The following is an 11,038-nucleotide window of genomic DNA, read 5'->3' as shown; positions in this document are numbered from 1 at the left end:
GCAGTGCTTGCATAATCACTAAGCACTTCAGTCTAACATTAAACTTATCTTGTATTCTAGGTTATATCATCCACTCATATGGCTTAAAAAAAAAAACATGTATATACTAATGACTGGGAAATATATAACTCCAATTGACTTTTTTTTCCATGAACTCCAGGCTAAATTAACCAATCAACAACATAATATCCCCACCAAGATACCTTGTTTAAACATTTGCTTTGTGTAATGTTAAAGATTTACAAAAATGTGTTAAAAAATGTCTAGAAATTTTAAAATAAGTATTTTTAAAGTGTAAAACTTACCTGTTACAAACACAGAAATATATCAAATAATTTAAAAATCAAGTTACAAAGCAAAACATACCCAGTGATTCCGTTATTGCAAATAGAATTACACACATTCACAATCGGAAATAGGAAACACAATTTAAAGGCCTCCCAGATGCATAACAAATAGGTAAGGATGCTTACCTATGGGATATGGAATGACATTAGGGATTTTAGCAACTCAGCTTTTAAAATTGTTTTCTAAAACTTATAAACATGAAGTTAAAATATTTTGAGAGGGAAACAGTACAGATTTTCAGATATCTTGGCACTTAAGTGCAAAGCCTATGACTAATAATGTATGCTGGTAGGGATCCCTGGGTGGCGCAGTGGTTTGGCACCTGCCTTTGGCCCAGGGCACAATCCTGGAGACCCAGGATCGAATCCCACATCGGGCTCCTGGTGCATGGAGCCTGCTTCTCCCTCTGCCTGTGTCTCTGCCTCTCTCTCTCTCTGTGACTATCATAAATAAATACAAATTTCAAAAAATAATATATGCTGGTATAATGTGTAGATTTTGATTACTCACTTGCTCCTTTTTCCTGGGCACAGCAATTGATTACACTTCAATAATATGTGGTCAATTGGCTAAGCAATAAAAAAGTTCAGTGATTTTTTTCTTTTTATTTTTTTTCTCATTTATAATTTTAATCAAAGCATTGCTATTCATTGTTACTTAACTCTTTCTTATAAGCACCAAATTTTAATATCTAGGTCAACTTTTTGGGAAAGAAACACATCAAAGAACTTCCCTCCAGAATAAAACAATGATACTCATTCCTTCAAATAACCGAATTTGAAGTCTACTGAAACAAAACAAAAAAGCCCCCCCCCTGCAAACACACACACACAGAAAAGTAACAAAAATCACATTCTAGGGGTTCAGTGCATTTAGCAGCCTCCACTGTGCTGTCTAATCATCCTTCAGCTGACTTTCAAAAAAATTAACACCCCAGCGCATCAAAATATACATTTTCCATTTGCTTTGTTTAAATTAAAAATAATAATTAAAAAAAGAAAACTTGAAGGGATTCATAATCAATTGCGCGATTCATTTCGATGTCACCTATAGCATGTGAAGGTCAGGAAGGCTATTCGCAGCACACATTGGTCTTCAAGGTTTAGCTTTCTTCCAAACAGTGTAAAATACCCACAATTCCAAGTATGAGGGAACACAGACGATCTCCTTTGAGAATTCCACAGGACAATAGAGGCGGCCCAGCTGTTCTTCATAGAGCGACAAGGCTTCCGTCAAATTCGCACAGTTACCCTGTGTAAAGTATTCCCCATCCTGTTTCAGTACTCTCATTGAGAGGTCAAGAATCAGTCTGAGAAACTCCCATGTGGAATCTTCTTCCGGGGACGTGGAGATGGGGACCGCTGTCAAATCATTGATCACATAATCAAACTCTCTCCGTTGCTCGGCGTACCTCCCCAGGACCGGGATACAGTCTTCTATCAGAACCTGATAGCAGTCTCCCTTAAGGTCGTCTAAGACGTCGCCCCATGTTTTCCGCATGTATTTCTTACACCCATCAATCACCATTTGGTCGATCTCTACCATAGTGACCATCTTGGTTTCAGTTTGACTATTTCACATAATATGCCCCCATCCCCACCGCCGAGAATCAGTACATCTTTGCCACCGTAGTCTTCTTTTCCGCTGCCCGTGATGGCCTGGGTGGACGCCAGATCACTCTCCGCCAGATTAACATCCCCACTGAGGACGAGGATATTTCCAAACTGCTTCGAGTGTAGAATCTCAATGTTCTGATACGGTGAATCTTCATCGTACACCACTTCGTCCATGTCCTACTCCACCAGGCGGCCGTCGGCAGCGGGCCAGTATCTGTCGACCGCCCCTCCTCGAACTATGGGCGGTAATCGCTTCACCCGCCCAGTACCGTCCTCACTCAATTCTTTCAGTCCTTCTTCGACTTTGTTCAAAAGACTGTCAACTTCTTGGCCTTGAGAATCACCATCGCAGCTCTGAAGATCCAACAGCACCAGTCCACGTGGGTAAATTCTCAAATTGGCAAAGCCGCCATTTTTGTTTACGTAGGTCGCTAGATAACCATGGTCTGGCCAGGTGTGCACCGACTCCGTCATCCCTTGCTCCTGGAAAACGGACCGGAGGCCTTTTAGAATGGTCTCGCCATCAGCTCGGGCCCCGAGCTGGAAGTCGAGCGTGCTGCGCCGCGCTGCTGCCATAGTGAGGCGAGGCCCCGGGCTGCGGCCTGCGGGGAGGGGAGAGGAGGGCGGTGCGCGGGCGGCCGGGCGAGGAGGTGGGAGGGGCCAAGGGAGAGCGGGGCGGGGCCGGGGCGGGGCCGGGGGCGGGGCCGGGGCGGGGCCGGGCTCGCCTCCAGGAGGGAGGAAGCGAGGATGCCTGCTGCCCCGACCTCCCAGAGCTTTTTTTTCAAGGAGACAATAAACTCAGAATTAACTTTAAAAGTTAAGTTAAAGTTCACACTGTCCAATAAATAAATAAGTAAATACATTAATTAATTAATTAATTAATAAGATGAAATGAAATAAAATAAAACAATAGAATAAAATAAAATAAATTAAAATAAAATATAATAGTTCACACTGTCAAAGAAAAGACAGGAAGATGGTGGTAGAGTAGGAGGAACCTAGGCTTGCCTCATCCTACCAGTACAGCTAGGTAACTATCAAAGTATCCTAAATACCCAAGAAACTGACCTGAAGACTGTGGAAGATGTTGTACAGCTAAAACTAAAAGTTAGAGGAAAGGACACATCAAAGAAAGTAGAAAGTTCAGAGACACAGATTGTGAAAGAAACTGATTGTGGCTATTGTGGTGGGGAGGAAATCCCAGAGAGAGAGAGACTAGAACATAGGAGAATGCATCAGGAAAATAAACCCCCCACAGCAATTGACTTGGAAAGTGAGAAGGGGTTCAAATTTCATGACTTCAGGCAACCAGTAGGGCTTAAAGTCTGGAGTTTTAAAGGTTGGCAGGATAGGCTGCAACTCTCTAAGGCACTACACTTGCTCTTAGAGAGAAGGCAGGCAAACAACTCAAGGACACTAGGTTGGAAACAGCGAACTGAAGGGTACCTGGAGCACACAGTAAGGAGATTATTTGCTGATCTCAGAGCACATCCCAGAAAGACAGCATACCAGAGATCATCTAAACAGAAAATCCATGACACTTGGCTCAGGCAGTTAAGTGTCTGACTCAGGTCATGATCTCAGAGTCCTGGGATTGAGCTCTGCGTTGGGCTTCCTGCTCAGTGGGGTATCTGCTTCAATCTCTCTCCTGTCCTTCCTCTAGTTCATGCATGCTCTCTTTCTCTCTCTTGAAATAAATAAATAAAATCTTTAAAAGGGGAGAAAAAAGGAAATTCACAAGGTAACAGTGGCTTTGAATGACATACCAAACCAGAGAGATTTAACAGATATATTCAGAACATTCCATCCTAAAACAGCAGAATACATATTCTTTTCAAGTGCACATGGAATATTCTCCAGAATAGATCACAAAAGAAGCTTCAAAAAATTCAAGAAGATGGAAGTTATACTGTGCATCTTTTCTGACCACTACTCTATGAAACTAGACATCTATCAAAGAAAAAATCTGGGAGTAGCATAAATACATGGAGGTTAAACAACATGCTACTAAACAATGAATGGGTCAACCAGGATATCAAAGAAAAAAAAATTAAAAGTATATGGAAACAAATGAAAATGAAAGCACAGTAGTCCAAAACCTTAGGAATGCAGAAAAAGTGGCTCTGAAAGGGAAGTTTATAGCAGACCTACCTCAAGAAGCAGGAGAAATCTCAAATAAACAATCTCATCCTAAACAGGGGCTAGAAAAAGAAGAGCAAACAAAGAAACAAAAAAACAAAAACAGAAAAAAAAACAACAACAGAGGAAGGAAATAATAAAGATTAGGGTAGAAAAAAATGATGTAGAAACTAAAAAAAAAAAAAAAAAAAAAAATTGAAAAGACCAGTGAAACCAGGAGCTGGTTCTAGGAAAAAAAAAAAATAAAGTTAATAAACATCTATCTAGCCAGACTTAAGAAGGAAAAAAGAGAAAGAGCTTCAATAAGTAAAAACACAAATGAAAGATGAGAAATAAAAACCATCACAGAAATACAAATAATATATGAGAATACTATGAAAAACTAGATGCCAACAATTTAGACAACCTAGAAGAAATGGATAAAATCCTAGAAGCATATACACTACCAAAACTGAAAGAGGAATAAATAGAAATATGAACAGTCTGATAAGAAGTAAAGAAATTAAATCAGTAATTAAAAAACTCTCGACAATCCAAAGTACAGGACCAGATGGCTTAACAGGCAAATTCTATCAAACATTTAAAGAATTAATTCCTGTTCTCAAACTATTTCAAAAAATAGTAAAGGAAGAAAAACTTCCAATTAATTCTATGAAGCCAGCATCACCCTGGCACCAAAGCCCAATACAGATTCCATAAAAAAGAGAACTACAGTTCAATATCCTTGGTGAACATAGATGCAAAAATCTTCCAGCAAAATACTAACAAACTGAATCCATAATACATTAAAAAAAATCATGCAGTAGGACCAAGTGGGATTTAGTCTGGGTTGTGCGGCTGGTTCAATATTTGCAAATCAATCAATGTGATACATCATGTCAGTAAAAGAAAGGCTAAGAACCATATGATCATTTCAACAGATGCAAAAGGAGTATTTGGCAAAGCACAATATCCATTCACTTATATATAAAATGAAATATTGTTTAGCCATAAAAATAATAAGTCTTGCCATTTACAACAACATTGAGGGAGCTAGAGAGTATAATGCTAAGTGAAATGTCAGTCAAAGAGAAACAAAAACCATATGATTTCATTCATATATGCAGTTTAAGAAACAAAACAAATGAGCACAGCGGAGAAAAGAGAGGGAGGAGGAGAGAGAGAGGGAAAAATCAAGAAACAGACTCTTTACTACAGAGAACAAACTGATGGTTACCAGAGGGGAGGGGTCAGAAGATGGGTTAAATAGATGATGTAGATTAAGGAGTACACTTACAGTGATGAGCACCAGGTAATGTATGGAATTATGTAATCACTATACTGGATACCTGGAACTAATATAAATAAGACTGTATGCTAACTAACTGGAATTTTAAAAAATTACACTGGCGGAAATGTGGAAAGTGAATAAGTGCTTAAGAAAACCATATTTATGAAAATAACATTATAAATAAAATTTTGGACCTGTTGATTTGAATTGCCATTTCAAGTGAATATTTTTAGAAGACAATTCAATAGGAGCATATGAACCCTGGCGATAAGCTCTGAGAGGGGGCGGGGGGCATCCCTGGGTGGTTCAGTGGTTGAGCATCTGCCTTTTGTTCAGGTCATGATCACAGGGTCCTGGGATCAAGACCCACATCAGGCTCTCCACAGGGAGCCTGCTTCTTCCTGTGCCTTTGTCTCTGCCTCTCTCTGTGTCTCTCATGAATAAGTGAATGAAATCTTAAAAATAAGAAAAAAAAAGATCTAGGCAGGAAATAAACATTTGAGATTTACAAATGTATGATAACTGAGCACACGTTCATGGATTTGGTGCATTAAGGAGAGGATATTGATTGAAAAATCAAAATACCTAAAACTTTGCATGTGGATTTTCTCCCTTTCAAGTTTGGAAGGAAATGATTAGTGAGAAGATACCGAGAACAAATGGCAAGCAATGTAGGTGGTAACTTGAAGAGTTTATGTCAGCAGAAAAGAAAAATGAAGCTCTGACAATGAGGGTCAGGAAAGGAGAAACAACTTTCTCAAGCTGACAGAGTTAATGAAGTGAGATTCAGTGAAGCTGAGATTGAAAGCCAGAAGAGCTGTCTTTAGGGGCCTTACTTTGAAAAACGTGCTCACTTTTGTGAATTATTTTCCTATCTACCACTTCCCGGCACTGCCCACACTGCCGGTGAAATGATCAGTAATGAACTGTGTTGTTTGGTACTGATGGTTTCTTTGGGCAAATTATAAAATGCTTCCAATGTTCCTTTGTCATTAAAGACTAAAAATCTAAAGAGTTGAGTTGATATTTATACAAACTGAAATGGTGGTTCTTTCTTGATGAAATTTGTTGGAGAATAAAATTTGGAAATGAAAACATAGAGATACCACTTTTTATTAAATCAAGCGGTAGAGAGCACATCCTGTATGCCTAGCAGATACTGGAGAACTCATTAATTCTACAGATCATATAATTCATTTTTGTCCATAATTTGATGGATATTTTCATGAACATAATGACCTCTGTAATATTGGTAGTAATATTTTGGGGGGTAATTCCTAATTTCCAGGTATTGTGTAAGTGGATTACATTTATTATATCACTTTACCTGTAGGCCTATAATGTTCATAGAATTCTGTGAGCATTAAATAGATAATACATGTACAGATCACAGGTCAGATATTGAATACCAACATAACCATATAAAATACGTATAAACATTAATCGCATCATAAAAAAAGAGTTAACTGAACTTAAATACATTAAGTAGCATGCCCAAAATAAAATGAAACTGGGACAAAAGCCTGTGGCTATTTAGCACCAAGTGACATTCACATATACTGTCTCACAGATTGCTTTCCATACCGATATTTTTCACAGCCTCCTTTGAGATGTCTATGTACTTTTTTTTTTCAGGAGTTTGAGCATATTCTGAAAGAAGAATCTACATTTTAAAATGTAGATTTCATTTTACTATTGATTGTAATATTGCTATATATGTGTGTATTAAAATATTACAGAGTTCATTGAGTATCCAATATATTCCATGATTTGTGCTAATAAGAATTTGCATAAATTGTTTCTGCAAAGTGGAAGTTGAGTCAAAAGATCTGAATTTCATTCCTGAATTTCATTCTAACACTCATATTATTTGACTAGCTCTATTTAGGTTCTTTGAGTGCAAGCAAAGAAAAATAACCTTGTTAACTCACGCAAAAAGTGAATTACTGGGAAGATTAATGTCATTATACATTTGCCAAAACCCACAGAATGTACATCAAGTGTTAACCCTGATGTATACTCTGAACTTCAGATGATAATGATTTGTCAATATAAGTTCATCAACTGTCACAAATGTACCACTCTGAAGAGGGACACTGAGAGTGGGGGAAGCGGTCGGGTGGGGAACAGGAACATTATAAGAATTCTCTGTACCTTCCACTTGGTTTTTCTGTGAACCTAAAACTATGCCAAAAAAGCCTATTTTCAAAAATCTCACAAATTATTACCTACTATATTTATTAATAATATATTAACTTGAGAACATTTATTTTACCTACTAAAAGTTTCCTTATTCCTTATTTCTTCCACCACACTTTAAGAGTAATCACAAAATAGAACACGTAAAAGTGCTTTTGAAATTATTATGTAAATATTGTTTTATTTTGAGGTAAATTACAGAGATTGAGTGAATGTGGAAAATAATCCCAAAGTAAATGTACACAGGGAAGTAATGGATAGAGTTAAAAATAGAAGAGTAGAGACTTGTGACATTAAATATATCATTTATACCTTTATATTACCCCCTTTTTATTTTTCATATCTCATTTGTTATTTCTCATTCTCAGGATTCCTGTTGATAATAGGAATTATCTGGGTCTTCCAGCACTATAAGGTATAATATTTATGAAAACATTATTTTTGTGCAATTCATTAAATAATACTTGAATTCTACATTTGATAAGTTAGAAGGAGACATGTTTTCCTATATCAAAGATTCTCAGTGAATATTTATTTGAGGTGAGAACTACAGAAAGGGTATGTCTGCCTCACCCAGTCCAGGAGGGCAGTGCCTTTTACCAAAGGTCCTTTCCAGGATGCTTGTGAATTCAGTGATGCTTCTTTGAAGCTTACTTTTACCATTCCCTTCTCCTTGCAGGGAGACCTAGAAATATGCTGGCCACATACAAACCATTACTTAATGGAAAGAGGTTTTCTTCTGGAATTAATTAGATGTTGAGCCCAGCAAAGAAAATTTATGTACCGGTAGCAGTTCCACTTCCTTTGAAAAAGGAGCGAGAATTGAATAGATTAAGGTGAAAAATGGATCCCTGATACTAAACATTTGAAGAGAGAGAACACATAAAGAACAAATTATTTTTTACAAGAAACTCTTGAATGGAAAATTGTCCTCACAAATGGGTATTCAGTCTCCACTTTATCATTGCTCAAGATCAACACATGGGACATAGGCTATTTAAAAACATGGGTTTGTTCAAAGTACAATTGTGTGTTGTCAAGTACTTTTTAATACAAGATAAAAAGTATGGCTGTGAGCAGCATGCTAATTTCAATAGGAAAAATCTTTGTCTTATCAAGATCAAATTAAATTTAAAATACATTATAACAAGTGATAATTTACAAATGACAGCATCAGCTATAATACATGTGGTAAGAGTTGATAGCAAGAGATTGTTGGTGATGTTCTTTGATTAAATAGCTGGAGCTCAATTTCTTTTAGAAAAAAATGCAAAACAATATGGTTCTCATCAGCCATAGAGCATGGTGTTCTGGGACATTTTGTGTGATTTATGCAATTTATACTAGGCAGAGCTCTTACAGCATCAAGCCCCTAACCACCAGAGTGTAAAACTAAATTATTATTTCAATGGGGATATGAGAGAACATTTTAAAACATTCAGTAATGCTATAGTCCAAATGCTTTTCATGGCTTGCCATATTCCACTTATTCTAATTCAGAATGCTGCTATTAAATTAACATTTAATTATTATGGCATTGTGACTACTTGTAACAGACAACTAAACACTGTGAGCTAATTCATAATGTGCAAAGCACACAAGCCATTTTCTCAAAATAGACATTGTTATGCTTTCACTGTCAAGAGTAGGAATTGCAAGTCACAAATAAGAATATTGCCCTCAACAGTATAATACAACCTTTAGTTTTCCTCATTTTTATTTTGAAAATAGCATAACTGAATTATTACACATTGTCATGCTCTGATAAGACAGAGAAATAAATAGAAGCAAGCATCTTTAAATTGATGTTGGTGGCTAGATTTACAGAAACAATACACCGTAGGGCTATTCTCAATTGCATACTTGTTTATCATGGAAACCCAGTAATGAAGAATAATATATGGTTATACATATTTGGATAACAAATCCCTGAGCTACAGTGATTCCCCAAGTATTTTTCACTGGCAATATAGTAGTTATCTATGCCGCAAATAAACAATGGGTGTTTAATAAACACTTCATAGTTAGGTGCCAGTAATGAACTCAGCTTCTATATGAAAGTAATGTGACAAAAGGACCTAGTGATTATAACCAAAATCTACATTAGTTTCCTATTGCCACAGGAATGAATAACCATAAATTTTGTTATTTAAAACCATGTGAATTTATTATTATATAGTTTTTGAGGTCAGAAGTTCAAAATAGGCCATGGAAGGCCTGTTAATAATAAGTAATATCAAGATGTCTAAAGAGAGGTGTTCCTTTCCTTCCAGGAGAGAATTTGTTCCTTGCCTTGCCCAGATTCTAGAGGCTGTACACATACCTTGGGTTGTGGTACCCTTCCAGCAAAATGGCATCACTCTGATTCTAATAACAATACATATAATGTGATATACAATTAATAAGAGAGTGACTTCCCATAAGGTAACTGTTATAGAAATATTCTTTCCACTTACCATTTAATTCTGAATGCTTAGGAGGATATAGTGTCATCTAAACAAAGATAATACACCAGAGATAAACAAAATCTTTCTAACCAGAGAAACAGTACGATGTATAATTAGGAGAGTATGAGGTACATTAATTAAATATCTTGGATAGTTTAGGAAAATTATTTCCAATATGAATAGTATCTGCTAAGTGATGTGTCAATATCATGTGATCTAAGACATATATCTAATACAATCATAAGTTTTTAAATTAATAATATTGACATTTAAATATAATTGGGCCAATTTTTCCAAGTCTTTTTTGTAAATGGTTTTAATGTATTTTTGTACTCATTCATCTACTGGCTTAAAAAAAAATAAACTGGATATATTGGTAGCAAATAGCATAAGTTATTTATGACATTCAGCATAATTACTGCTATACTCAAATGTACTAGATTAAAACATATGAAAACAAATGAAAAATATACAAAAAAGTTTATAAATATTCACATATGAATTTAGCTAAGTAATAGCTTTTCTGTTTGTATCCCACTTTTCAATTTTAACTCTGGTGTCATTACCTCCCATACTTTTTCCTATATCCACTGATGCATCTTCATGCATTTCTATTAGATAAATTGTTTTTTTAAGATACTATATACACACACATATACATACATACTTTAGGTCAGCATATTATGAGCTCTTTGATAACAGGGATTTTTACTTGCTCATTTTTGTTTCATCAGTGCATTCTCTGAGGGTTGGAACATATGTGGTAGATATCCTGTCATGTTTGCTGAGAGATTGACAGAACCAATAATAAGTAATGAAAGTAAAATTGGTCATTCAATGATATTTCAAATGATCCCATATGGTATTCTAGTGGTTTAAATGGTGGTCACCAACAAGACGTGTCTATGTCCAATGCCCTGTGAACCCCTAAACCTTTATTTGGAAAATGAGTATTTGCAGGTATAATTAAGGATCTTGAGGTGAGATCATCCTGGATACTTGCTAGGCCTTAAATATAA

General features: G+C 36.2%; 1 pseudogene; it reads right to left on the bottom strand.

Moving 5' to 3' along the window:
* Positions 1–1,297: 1,297 nt before the first annotated feature.
* On the bottom strand, positions 1,298–2,587 carry LOC140607971 (spermine synthase pseudogene; annotated as a pseudogene).
* Between the last annotated feature and the right edge of the window lie 8,451 nt (positions 2,588–11,038).

The sequence above is a fragment of the Canis lupus genome, chromosome 17 (assembly GCF_048164855.1).
Source record: "Canis lupus baileyi chromosome 17, mCanLup2.hap1, whole genome shotgun sequence".
Taxonomy (NCBI): domain Eukaryota; kingdom Metazoa; phylum Chordata; class Mammalia; order Carnivora; family Canidae; genus Canis; species Canis lupus.
Note: the sequence above shows the minus strand (reverse complement) of the source record. Positions and strands in the feature narration are given on the sequence as shown.